Consider the following 15,107-nt stretch of genomic DNA (forward strand, 5'->3'; position numbering starts at 1 on the left):
AAGCCGCCTGGCGGATGTGGGTCCTGGAGCGGTTTTTTTGTCAACAACCTTTCTCCGTTTGGGTGATTTTTCTACGACTGCTGCCTTGGATGTGATGGGTACGGAATCAAAACAGTTTGGTATTTTGCGCGTTCTTCCTCATCACGTTCATGGTGGAAACCGCTGGCAGCATTCTTGTCAATCTTATGAATGAATAGCGCCTTGGCGTATCGAAATTTAAGGATGTAATTTTGACTCTTCCCTTTTTTCTTCTTCAATTGGTCGCCAGCATTGGCATCTGATCGAGTTTTTGGAGGGCAGTAGAGTGCTATTTCGGTCACCCACGCTGCCTGACATTTCGACCAAGGTCTCTTGACTAGAGGCCAGTAGGTTGTCTTCTGAAGATGCTCCGAGATCATCGGTCTTCTTCAGGGTGTTGTTGTTGTTGTTGATTTGGTTCATTTTTGGTCCCACAAATAGGCACGTCAGGGGATGGACCATCCATGCAGTGACGACGTATATGGACTGGACATAAATGGTTACAACCGGTCCGTGTCCTAGCACCGGAGGGGAGCTGTTATCTACTTATCCTCTTTTACCACTAATTAGCCATTCAGGTTCTCGACACTGCCACCAATCACATTAACCTTACAAGTGGGGGAAGGGAAAAAGGTAGGAGAGGGGTTAAAAATGGTAAGGGAAAAGAGAGGGGAAGATAACCTTTAGTCATGAGGGTTTTTGATTTCATTATCTCGAAAGTTGACCCAACATCAGTGGTATACACAACCAAGATAAAAACAACAGCAAAAACTAAAGCCACCACATTGCGATAAGATTGTTAACCAGGTGGCGGTAAAAGTTTATAGCCATCGACCTGTAGCGTTTCGTTCTGAAATCAATATGGACCAATAACCCCGACAGCCCAAAATCCACACCAAACATTAACTTTTTCGGGATGCATTGGACGCCCTTGGATCTCATGTAGATATGTATCGTCCCAAATTCGACAATTTTGTTTGTTGACGTACCCATTCATCCACGTAAAATGGGCCATGTAGCTGAAGATGATGCAAATTGGGATCAGTTTCCAATTGTCCTAGGGCCTGTTCAGTGAACACACACCTTTGTCTGTGATCGTATTCCTTCAGCTCCTGGGTCAGTTGAATTTCGTATGAGTGCAGGCCCAAGTCACAATCAAAAATCCCCAAGTTGTGGTCTGCGAAAGGCTGAGTTCTTATGAACGATGCGAAAGCAACTGCCTCGGATTCTCCTACACACTCTCACGGATAGAAATTAAGTTTCGGATAAATTGATCAAAGAGAAGTCCGCAGCTCTTCGAAACTTATTGGCAGTCGCTTCTATGTTCAAGCATAACGAACTACAAGCTTCTTATGACTTTGAGATTATGTTATAGCAAAACGGTGCCGTCCATCGACATTGTTACACTTTCATTTAAGACAAATATTGAAATAAGGTTTCTAGGAGAAGAGGAATTGCAGCTGGATTTAATTACTCTTTACTTTGGTGTGGATTGGATTTTAGCTTAGTTTTAAATAGTGGCCTTCTACCGGACACCGGGATTTTTCAATCTGCTACATTTCGAATTCCTCTCTCTCGCTCGACATCATGACTAATTACAACCCATGGACTTTGTGAGACATCGGTTCTGCTAGGTTGTGGTAAAGAATATTCGTACGGTTCCAATGGTTGGACCAGATCTTAACAGTAATATATTCATACATGATATTTTTCAACATGTTTTTATCCCAATGCTGGTAATCGGTATCCTATCCTATTTTCAAAAAACTGTTTGACTTAAATAAGGAGAATATCTAAGAGTTCCTCTACACGCATCTCAATGAACTTGTTGTATTTCTCAGGGTCTTTATCTGAAGCTAAGTCTTTCTATCTTAACCCAAAATCATTTGCTATCTACTGGTATTCTAAATGTTGGCTTATCAACAGTTTACTACACATAAGTGTCGGATAAATTGTCCAAAGCGATCTCCGCTGATCTTTTAAACTGATTGGCAGTCGCATCTTTGATTAAGGATAAGGAACTACAAGCTTCCTATGACTATCAGATCATGTGATAGTAAAATGTTCTGCGACCGGACTCCGGGATATTTAACTATCTTCAATAAACTTGTTGAATATTAAAGATTTCCACTGGAAGTTGGTCCCAGTTCTACTAAAGGGAGGGTGTTTGAATCACGTTTCGTATCTCAATGAACAAATGCTAACTAATTACAACTTGATGTATTTCTCAGAGACTTTATCTGAATCTTGATATTTCTAACCTATTCCTAAATTATTTGCTGTCTACTGGCATTCGAAATGTTGGCTCATCAACAATTTACTACACATAAGTTTCGGATAAATTGGTCAAAGCGGTCTCCCCAGCTCTTCTAAACCGATTGGCAGTCACCTCTTTGATTAAGGCTAAGGAACTACAAGCTTTCTATGACTATCAGATCATGTGATAGCAAAACGTCCTTCAACTGTGCTCCGGGAACATTTAGCTTTGCTGTATTTCGAATACCGGCTTTACATGAACTTTGTGAGACATCGGTACTGCTACGGTGTGATACAGTATATTCCTACTATTCCGATAGTTGGACCAGATGACCGGTAAGAATACTCTGTTTTTCGGATATCTCCTATCTTCAATAAAAGGTCTGACTTTGAGGTGTTTGAATTACGTTTCGTATCACAATAAACCAATGCTAATGAATTACAACTTGTTTTAAGTATTTCTCAGGGACTTCATTACAAGCTTGGTCTTTTCAACCTTACCCAAATCAACTGGCATTCGAAATGTTGGCTCATCAATAAATTGCCACGGACTATCTTTTTGGCTCAATTATTGAAATCAAAGTCAGTTGATTACGCTAATAATAAAATTTTCTTCTTACCCAACCTTCTCAATAATCCCCATGAATGGCATAACATCATTTTCCAACAATTTATGAAGTCCGCAGCATACTTTCAGCTAAATGACCCTTCAACATTGCATCTTTTTAAGTGAATCTAACTACACTTTATATGCAACAATACTTTCTTTCTGCAGCATCAATTATTTAAGGAGTTTTACATTAAATCTGTACGTTGGCTTCCAGCACATGCACGTAATTTCTAGCTAAACTAAGTATTTTCAAACATGCCGCACTCTGAACTAACCACAAAATAATAGTTGAAAATTCTCTTAATAGAAACAAATTAAAAAAAAAATAGCCAAGAAGAATTATTTGTGGCATGTGCGTAATAAACACTACATTACCATCACCAGCTCAATCGACACTTGACTGCTGCATTGTATATATGTTTGTCGCTGGGGGTATCTTGTCCGAGGTGTAGGTACAGAAGATTGTCGTCATTGACTACTATGATGTGATGACGATGATGATGATGTGAGCCTGATGCCATTGCCTTTCTAACAGACTTGGTGTCGGTGTTATGGTTGTCATGTGTTTTCTTGTTAAACATGTATCTTACAATGCCATTCCATGCCACATACTCGTAATACCATTTTCTACGACATCATCCATAGTTTTGTAAACGTGTTCTCTCTCTGGTATTTACTACTCATAGTCTAAGTCGTACTTCAACTTACCACTCATGATTTTGATGTTGCAGTTTGGTTCTGTTTTTTGTCGTTTCTAACTGCTGCTTGGTGTAGTAAGCTATAGGAATACGTGCTACATACGTGTTGCCTTGTTACATTGACACTGCGGAAGCAACATTTAATTGACTTAACGTGTAATGTTTGTTACGTATTTTGTTGATTTCTGTTGCTGCTGCTTCATTTTCATTCTCTAAAGTCTTTTCGGTTTAAGTACGATGGAAGCAGAGTATGTTTAGTTTGTTATTGGATAAGGCATTATAATCCACTGGTTTCTGGAATGACAGCTTCTAATTATGAGCAAATCGTATGAAGCAGGGGTCGACACTCATAGCCACACGATCCATTATTTCATTGTAAGAAACACGAATCTAATAACAATCACTTGCTGGTCAGGTCTCAGCCGAAAAAAAATCAAATCGTATAAACCAGTGGTCGGCACTCATAACCACCAGGTGTCGAACACGATCGGTTATTTCCCTGTTCTCTTTATGCCGACCGACACTCAAAAATCTTGGGTCTTACCGTATGCATGGAATTACGGAGTAACTCACCAGGTCATTTTATTGTAGAATCTAGGGACTGCCTGTCTTTATCTTACAACTATGAGCATTTTCTCCTCTTAAGGTACTTGCAGTTCGTTTCTAACTCCTTCCTTTCTAACATTCCAATCATTATTTTATCTCTATTGGGAGTACGAAGTGTGTGTTTGCGAGTCTCATTTAATGTGTTCCAAAATAAAGTGCTGCTTATGAACACATATCCCTGCACAAACACTCCAACACACATTATCATTTATAAGATGGTATGAAGTAGCAAATATGCCCGTACTTGTGCAGAATTCCATCACTGTTGTTTGGTGTTTTTGGTTTCCAAAGTGGTGTCATGAAGGTTGTCTGCTAATACGCTTAGTGCGGCTATGTATAGCTTCCTCAGTGGTGTTGTTATTTTTTGTTGTTGTCCCTGCTAATGCAACAATTTCCTTACAGTTTTTACTTAGTTTTTGCTCACTTTTTCATACCAAAATGTTTGCTTTTAGATTCCTTTACTAATTGATGGCTCACACTCCTCTCCAAGCTCTCACACAGAAGTTAATGTGAATCTAAGATTCTTTAAATAGTTGACATTTTTGCTGCATGTGTGTATTTATGTATGTATATATTTGTTGCATAGTATGAGGAAGTAGTCTCTGCCTCTAGTAGGAATGATTTGAAATTCGTATGGTAAACAATTTAGTGGATAAAGGGTTCTAGTAAACAAAATTCTTTAATAATGCATTATGAATTAAGTAAATTTTTGTAAATAATTTTTAAACTACATTTGGAAACAACTGAAAGTTAAAGGCATAGAGAACTGTACATAGAGACTAGACACTAAGTTTTTTTAAAACAAAAATATAAGAAATCATATGAATAATTCAATAACAAAATGAATTGACTAACATAATTACAAGAGTTAGATTTTTGACAAAAGACTTGGGGTTTTGACAATTACGTCTCGTCTCTATGTTTTAAAATTACTCTTATTTAAAATTGCTTAAAATTATAATCTAAAACCAACAATAAAACTTAGGATTTTCATTGGATGATGTTTCATAATATTTCTACATTGGGTGATAAAGGGAATTGGAATATTGTGCCTCCCAAATCGAACAATTCGTTCACAGTAGAGCTAGAGAAAACTTCACCAAACGGCTCTACTGTAGATCTTGAGTACTTAGGAAGTAGGTTCTCACAATCCGAAATCGCAACGAGGTTTTAAATAAACTATGTCGGATGATAGGCATCCTGGATTACGATAGTGTGCCTTTTTAGAATCTGATTACTGGAATAACAAGGCAATGTGGATTCACTTTCGACACATGCGGTTGTTATACGGACTAGACATTAACATTGAAGCTGCTAAAACCTCTAGAGTTGGAACATTCAGTTTGTTCGTTAAGATCATTTATGAAGCTACTGGAAGGAAGATGGCGCTGTGAATAAATAGTGGCAGAGGATGCTGTCGGTAGTCAGTTTATCATAGGCGCTGTTAGAGTTAACATCAACTGTCTTGTATATTGAAGTAAATTTAAGTGTGTATATTATTGTGAATTATAAACGTGTATTTGTTTGAAATAGAGTATCCAAAACCGAAAACCGGTCAAGCGGTTTTTTCATCTTTGTTTTCATCATCTTAACTTTTCGGTTTTTTGAAAACCCGGTTTTTGTAAAACGGTTAACTGGTTTTAATGAAATATATTCTCTAAAGCCCGCTAAACATATTTATGAAAAACTTTGATACCATTTTTAAAAATATTTATTTATTTTATAGAAAACTATAGCATTTGACAATATTTCGTAAAAGATATAAAATAAGTACATAAACATAGACCCTTACACAGAAAAAATTATATTTCAATTCAAACATTTATCCCATATTGAACTGGTTTCAATTATTTCAAAAATTATTGAATAGATAATTTTCGTAATTGAAACACAAAAAATAACAAAAATGTGTTTTCAATTACGAAAATTATCTATTCAATAATTTGTGTATTTGAAATTCAACCAATAACGAAAATTGTATATTCAATTGTCAAAATAATCAACTTCTAAACTCAAAATTCAATAGAAAATATCAAGAAATTTTGTTTTTGAGCAAATGAATACTAGATTTAATTATGAAATAATTGAAACCAGTTCAATATGTGACAAATATTTGAATTGAAGCGGTTTAAGAAATAGTTTTTTCTGTGTTAAGAATTCAAAAATGATAAATTTCCGAAGATTTAGTACACAATTCTTAACACATTTCCTATTAGCGTCCAGAAATAAAAATAAATTTATGGAGACCTTTTCAATATTAAACAAAAATTTAATATAAACCGGTTAACCGATTTTTATGAAGACAAAAACCGAAACCGTTTAATAGGTTTTTTTAAAAGACAATAATCAAAACTGGTTTTTTCAAACACACACTTTTTCGGATAAACCGGAAACCGGTTTTCTAAATTTGCCTGTTTTTTGGACACTCCAGTTTCAAAACACATAGTGACTGTTTTGTGTAAATTTGTATAAATAAAGAGTTTTTACAATTTTAAACTACTAAACTGCTTTTATTTGCAACCAAAAGTATACTGTTTATTTAAAGGAAACAAACCACCACAAACCAAAACTTTTATTGAATACAAAAATTGTTGAAAAGTTGAATGTCAAAGTAATTAAGACATTCCTAATTCCCGCAAATTTTCCATTCCAGGGAAACACAAATTATTTAGTCTAAATGACTGAATTTCGTCGATTGTCATATTTCTCATATATATTATGATCAAAAATATTTTTTATATTTCGCACTCCTTAAATAATTAAATTTAAAAGTGGGAGAATCCATTTCAAAACGGACAGAAAAGTGCTATTTTCGGATTTGACATTTTCGATTTTAATGAAATTTACTACACATCCCAGCAAAAACTTTACTTACCTAGTAAGCCAGCAAGTATAATTGGAGCAAAGCGATAACTACTTATTATTTGACTGAAACACTACTTACCGTTGTTCGAGATTTTTAAAAAATTCAGGGCTCAAGCTTACAAATGTACTTACAATCAGTTGAGAAATAAGCAGTAAATTCACAAAAAGAATATGTAGCTAAAAAAAAAAAACACAAAAAATATTGCTTTGTGTGGGAATCGAACAGTCACATTATTTGCTTGTGTTTGATAGTCAAGCTGCTAACTCACTGCTCCATGTACGAGTTATTTTATTGTAAGTTAACAATAGTTTTAACATCAACATATAAATGAATATGATATGAACAAAAAAATTAATGGCTTTGACAGGTGGCGAACTACTAACCTCCCGTTTTCCAGTCAAACACACTAGATAGCTGTGCTAAATGCAAAAGTTCATTACCAGCCTGCATAAAAATAAGTACTTATTCTAGTAAATAAAATAATGTGCTGGGTAACCACCACTCCTTACAAAAGAATGCATGAAATAACTAGTGGTCATTACAAAAATTCACAAAATTTTTCCTGGGATATTACGGTTCCAAAGGGTTCCTCAAATCAATGACTTTTTCATCGGGAACCCATTCCACTTCAAAAGTATAGCGATTTGAAAACTGAACTGAATATTTTTCAGTTTTCAAATCGCGATATTTTTATAACGCAATGAGTTTCCATTGAAAAAGTCACTGGTATGAGAGACATATTGGATATACATATTATGTATGTGGTAAATTTAATTAAAATCGGATATGGTAAATCTGACTGTTGTCCGCTTTCACATGGATTCTCCCAAGTATTTTTTAATAGAAAAGCTATTACTTTTTATATTAGTCTTTAAAATATTTATCACATGTTCTCTGACAGATTTCATAAAAATATTAATTATTTAAATGTTTTAAATAGTTACAACATGTCATTTTATTCTAAATTTATTTTTTTATTTACAGATTTTCAACAGAATTCATCAAATAATCATTTAATGGATACATATAAGGTAAGAAGGACATTTTGTATTTAATTTGTGATTTTATTTCCAACATTAAACTTATATTTAGTTGATTTTAAATGGCAACTCAATGACAATTTAATTCCATAGCCCTATGTCTATAACTTATACAAAGTCAAAATAGTTGTCAAGATAAAAAATTATCAGGTATAGTCCCCTGATTTTGCTCAAACAACTTTGTCTTGACAACAAACGTCATTAATTGTTATCTATATATATAAAAGAGTAACGTTACTGACTGACTGACTGACTGACTGATTCATCATCCCACAGCCCAAACGACTGAAGCTAGAATCATGAAATTTTAACTGTGGGTTCCTCCCTCCCCAAAACGATCCACTAAGAAGGGATTTTTGGAAATTGGTAAAAAGTGTAAATCCGGTAATCTTATATCTTTAAAACTAATAAAGATACAAACAACCTTGAAATTTCAAGTTACTCCATTTAAAAAATAAGCTGACAGGTGTTTCGTACTTTTTCGAAATTCGAACCTTTTAGGGGAGAAAACGGGTAAAAACTGTATTTTGGTACTTTTTTGGCACCCTATGTATCTTTTAAACCAATAAACATAGAAACAAAATTTAAATCGTATTCTTTACTTATCAAAAAATAAAAAATATAAGTTTGGTACTTTTTAGAAATTCGAACCCTTAAGGATAAAAATTGTGTTTATTTTTGGTACTTTTTCATAAAATATGTTTTTCTATAATTTGACATAGACATTCGATACAGAAAATTATTTTAATAATATTTTACCACCGCAATGTGGATAAAAAATGTACCAAAAAGGGGATAAAATCGGGAAAATACATTTTATTGCAAATTATTAAGCCGATTTTGATAATTTTTTTAACATTGATTCCTGGATTCATACAAAAATTATTTCTTTATTCGAATGGTACTTTTGGTAATTTCTTCACCAATGTACCTAGAAACATGAAATAAAGCTTACATGGGCCCGAGTGGGTGGGAATCCACAAGTGGCTGCTTTCTGGTACTCTTTCTATATTCTAATGGTACTTTTTGAATTTTTTATAATAATGGATATGAAATTAAGCGTATATGGTCCTAATTGAGTGAAAATTCAAGCGGATACTTCATGGTACTTTTTTTATTATAACGGTACTTTTTTTAATTTTCTATAATAATGGACTTAGAAACATGAAATTAAGCATACATGGTCCTAAGTGAGTGAGAATTCTAGGGGGAGACTTTTTGGTACTTTTTATTTATTCTAATGGTACTTTTTGTAATTTCTTCACCAATGAACCTAGAAACCTGAAATAAAGCTTATATGGAACCGAGTGAGTGGGAAACCACAAGTGTGGACTTTCTGGTACTGTTTCTATATTATAATGGTACTTTTTTGAATTTTCTATAACAATGGATTTAGAAACATGAAATTAAGCATATATGGTTCTAAGTGAGTGCAAATTCAAGGGGATACTTCATGATAATAAATAAGTAACTCAAAAAAACAATATGGAATTAAATCGGCCACCACACTAAACCATTAAAGGTACAACATGCGTTTGGAATATTCATTTAGTTATTATTGGAATCGATAACTAATTTCGAAATTTTTTAAAAATGTTGAAAATGTAAAAATTAAGAAGATATGCATGAAAATTTATTTGGCATTTTGTTATCGATAGGTTATTATCAGTAAAATTTTCTATTTAAAGATCTATGTGTAAATGAAATGTAAAAACTATTTGCAATTAGATTTTTTGTTAACATTTCGTTTTTATTTTCTTTTTGAAAATAGCTATAGTTTGACCCAGAACATAAATTTTCAAATAAAATTTTTAATAAATCTTGTATCAATTTAAAATTTTAATATGAATATGACGAATAAATTGAAATCGGTCCCTACCTTAGTCACTTCACTAATTCTTCATCAATTCCCCTATTTCTATAGCTTTCTACCATACTGTTAATAAAATCCTTCTATCAAATAGAATTGCATGTTCACTGGCAACTCTGCTCTGTTTGTCAAACATTTTAGTTCTTATTTGGTCTCCACTAAAATCGTTTGCTTTAAATTTGTCGTCGTGTTGTCCGTCGTTAACAAAACATTAAATAAAGTGAAAGTTTAGTGCATTTAACAAGATTCAAAAAAAATTAAAACGTATTAATGTAAATTAAAATAAGAACTATTAAAAAATATAAGAAATTATAGTTAAAATAAAGTTTTAATTAAAATAAATAAGTGAAAAAGTCAAATTATCAATCAAATTTTGTATGCAATAATTTCGTTGTTGTTGTGCTTAGCAGTGGTTAGTTGTTGTTCTTATTGTTCTTAAATAGAAGCCCTTTAAACATGTTTTTGCGTGTGAGTCGCGTGATGCTGTCCATGCAAATGTGTTGTTTTTGTTTTTTTTTTGATTGTTTTTGCATATAGCAAAGGCATGAGTGTAAAAATAAGAGAAAAAAACTAAATAGTAAAAGCAGAGCAAGTAAAAAAGTAAAGAGTGTTTTTTTACACAAACAAAATTATTGTTTTTAATTGTAAATAAGGAAGCATACTAGAGTTGCCAGTACTCTAGTTAGTGTAAATAAAGCGGAAATCGGTTCGGGTATTAAATTTTAAGATAATAATGTAAAAAAATCATATGCAAAGAAATATTAATTGTATTTAAGGTAAGTTTATTATTTCATAATAAATTCAAAAGAAATTATTGATTTTCCTCAAGATTTTAATTTTTAAACAAGTGATTTTGTATTAAAACTAAACTTTATAAATTTTTAGCTGAAAATGTTTTTCATTTTATCTAATTTATAAACATACATAGTATCTGTGATCATGTTTTTATAAAAAATCGTTTAGTTTGCTGAACATTTTTATAAAAATCTAGAACTTTTGTAGGTATCTTTGCATGTAATTGTTGTAAATTTTTTTAACTATGTATATTGCTTAATTTCAGTTTTCAAAACCATCACTTTTTACCAAATATAAATGTATATTTCTAAGAAAAATTTAAATTTATTAAATTTAAATTAAAGACAATTTAATTTAGTATAAATTACCTATTAGGGTTTGTTACGTTATTACTAAAAGTAAAAAAAACCAGGACAACCTCGATTTTTGACCTACAGTGCCGGTTAAAATAATAGCACCACAGAACCTTAAAGCAATCAACATGGAAAATATTTTTATTTTCATAGTAATTTTAATTAAATATTTATAGTATATCGTTAATTAATCTCTATTTCTTCTATGAGTAAAATTTTCTTTAAGAAAAATTAACCTTTCAGTCAATTATATGGTATTTTTGAAAAATACCCAGATTTTGTGCAAATAATAGCACCATCGTAAGAAATTGTCGAAAAAATATAGAATATTTATGTTTTCGATTTAAAAAAATATCCATAATATTATAATTTGAATTAATTTATATCGAAATGAATAAAATTTAAAACAAAAAAATTAATTTTACTTTTAAAATTTTTTTAGTAAAGCAAGGTACTCTGTTCAAAATTTCGTGCGAAATGCTGTCAAACTACATATAAAATATTTGGAATGAAATTTATGCGAAATAATTTCGCAAAAGTAGTACTCTGTTTTTATTGTGGAAAACATGTGAAATACATCTGACAACCTTATTTTTCCACACGAAATAACATACGCAGCAATTCTTTCGCACGAAATTAAAACCAACAGCTAACTGTCAAACAGCATGTAAAATTTTTCGTATGAAAAAACCATAATTTTTCGCATATATGAACAGAGTACTAGGCTTAACAAAAAAGTGGTGTATGTGAGCTCTAGTTTCAAAAATTATGATTTCTGAACATACAATTAGCAATCAGGTTGCGAAACCGCTTATCGCTTTTAATCATAACACTCTTGGCCCACCGTTTCGAAAATCAGGCATTTATGTTCTGCACCGTGGTCAAAAGTGGCGACTAGTGTTGCAGTTATTCGCTGACCATTACAAGAACAACATTTAAATTATTTAAATCCTAGTAAAGTTTTATCAATAACAATATAACATCCTCTATTAAAGATAAAATTTCCAAAGTCACATTACCATTTTTCAACATTCAAGTACCAAAAAACTTCTTGGTCAAATAATTAAACAAATTATATTGTTTGATATCAGACTTCTATAGAATGTCCTCCGAATCTAATTTCAACTAATATTTAACCTTCGCTTTACCAATACCCACCCGGGTGACCACATCGATTTTATTGGTTTAATATTTTTTTAATTTTGTTTCGATTTAAATGAAATTTGTACTCACTGAACAAATTCTAGAGGTTCTAATTCTATAAGGTTTTCTAAATTTTTTAAAATTTCGTTCGTCGCATATATTTATAGAAGTGTAGTGTCACCCGGGTGGGTATTGGTAAACCATGTACATAAAAAACATTTGGTAAAGCGAAGGTTAAGATAATATATTCATATTTTCATAAAAACACACAGATTTTAAAATTATAATTTGATCGTGGTTTTTCTACTATAACATTCGAAGAATATATAGAATATGTGGAATAAATAATTCAATATTATATGATCAAATGCTTGATAAAATCATACTCAGATATAAATCAAAGAAATTATGACCCTAGGAATGATCTGTTTAATGATAAACTGATGTAAATTTGGGTTTCAAGCTAAAAGGTCAATGCAGGATGCTAAAAGGTCAATGCAGAATTGTTACTAAATTAAATTTTGTCCTGGTTAATTTTTGTTTATTTTAATCGATTTTTATCTTGGTGCTATTAAAAAAAATGTTTAAAAAACAATTCGAAAATTTTTTTTTCCAAAAAGTGGTTTGGTACTTGAATGTTAAAGAATGGAAATATTACCTTTTATATAGTTATATTGTTATTGTTGAAACTTTTCTAGGATTTAAATAATTTAAACTTTTTCTAGGGTCAATTATGAACCAATCGTCACAAAAGTTGGTAGAAAGATTTAGATTCATATAAAACGTGTTTATATCCAATTTCAAAACGTTATTAATTACACTAGTTTACAAATCAGACATTTTTGTTTGCTCATGGAATGATACTTATATTTTTGAGAAGAGCTAGGGATGCTAGTTAATTGACCATTTTTTGTTTCCCACCTATACGTCAAAATTTTGAGATATATGGGTTTTTATTTTTCACCTGCCCTGAGTACTACTAATACATACTGTAGTGTACCGAATTGTAGTAATTAAGTATTTACATCGTTTTTGGGTACTCAACACTCTGGCGAAGCTACTAGATACTTTCAGAGTTGTATTCTTTTGACAAATTCCAAAAAAAAATTAACGGGAAAAAATAAATACTGTTTAAAAGTACATCTTTCCTGTAGATAAAGGTTAATAAATCGCTATTAAATACAAAACTCTAAAGTAAAAACTATTTTAAAATGTCTTCTAGGAATTGTAAAATAAACCCAGACCATTTTTGTGTTATTTGCGGAAAAATGATTCAGTCAAATCGAGGTTTTCCTATAACACAAACACTGCAAAACGCTTATTTACATTAACAAATTTCGTAAAAGCTTTAAATAAGACAAAACCAGCATTTCAATATTTATGCAGCGTGTTCCCGAGTCTTTCTGAGGCTAAACTAAAAGAAGGGATATTTGCTGGTCCTCAAAGAAGAAAAAATTTGGTTGATACCAAATTTGAGTGCCTATTAACCGATGTTGAAAATGCAGCATGGAATTCTTTTAAACTTGTTGTTCAAGAATTTTTGGGGAATAAGAAAAGTCAAAATTACAAAGATATTGTTGCGAATTTATTACATAATTTCGAACTGATGGGTGTAAATATATCCCTCAAAATTCACTTTTTATATTCTCATGTGGATTTTTTCCCGGAAAACCTCGGGCACATGAGTGACGAACATGGAGAGCGTTTCCATCAAGATTTGAAGTTTTTCGAGAGGAATTATCAAGGTTTTTGGGATCAGAATATGCTAGGAGAATACTGTTGGAGTGTCGTGAGGGAGACAAATGAAAATAATTATAAAAAGAGGACTAAACACTTCACTTTTAATTTTGTTGTCCTAATTTAATGTACATTTTTATATGTTTCGTTTTTAATAAATATTTCAAAAGTTTGACGTCCTGGAATTTTTTTAATATTTTTTCCGAAGTTAGAAGACCTAAATACACAAATCGCCATATGTTTTAATTCATGAGCAAAAACCTTGTAAACTAGTGTTATTATTATACATTCAATTATGAATGTTCAATTCATTTTCTGATGGGGACTAGGGACCGATTTTCGGCATACTTTATTTAGAACTAATTTGTGCAAAAATTTATCAGAATTGCCGCATAAAAAACATATTTATGACTGCTCAAACATAGAAAATTATATGGGGGCTAGACCGATATTTCCCATTTTCAATTGCAAATAAACGTTATCAACAGAGATTATTTGTGGAAAAAGTTAGCTAGCCATCTAGCTCCTTTCGTGTTTTAACAGACGGACGAACATAGCTAAATCTTTTCTCTTGGTGGTTATGAAAATTTATAAAATTGTTACCCAATTTTAAAAGTATCAAATACAAATTTCATATTTTAGGTTAACTGCACAATCTGCTTTCAAGTTTATTTATATATTTATTGGTTTATATATATATACATTAAACGATAGTACTAAAATTTTTAAATGAACAGTAGAATATTTTGAAAATGACATATGTAAAAATTAATTGCTAAAATATTTTAAACATATGTTTCTACATTTAATGTATTTATGGAAATTTGTGTTTTTAACAAATTATTAATGCCAACAAACATTCGACCTCATTGCAATTTAACTAACACAAAGTTATAAACTATTTAATATTCTTAAATACAAAACTAAAATCAATATTATTTAAATAACTTTTACACAGTTTCCTAATTTAAATATTTTGATTCTTAAATTTGTATTATCTGTCTATAGAATTATACTCTTTACTATAAGTGGCAAGGGTATATATAAGTTTGCCATTCCGTTTGTAATTTCTACATTTTTCATTTGCATATTCTGGATCGTTGTAGTTAGCGGCG

General features: G+C 31.5%; 1 protein-coding gene across 1 annotated transcript in view; it reads left to right on the forward strand.

Moving 5' to 3' along the window:
- Nucleotides 1-15,107, forward strand: part of LOC135958942 (uncharacterized) — a 625,963-nt gene that overhangs the window by 37,173 nt on the left and 573,683 nt on the right. The window contains exon 2 of the mRNA XM_065509893.1: nt 8,039-8,085. The gene's annotated coding sequence lies outside the window, so the exon portion shown is untranslated. The remainder of the gene's footprint in view (nt 1-8,038; nt 8,086-15,107) is intronic.

The sequence above is a fragment of the Calliphora vicina genome, chromosome 4 (genome assembly GCF_958450345.1).
Source record: "Calliphora vicina chromosome 4, idCalVici1.1, whole genome shotgun sequence".
NCBI classification, from domain to species: domain Eukaryota; kingdom Metazoa; phylum Arthropoda; class Insecta; order Diptera; family Calliphoridae; genus Calliphora; species Calliphora vicina.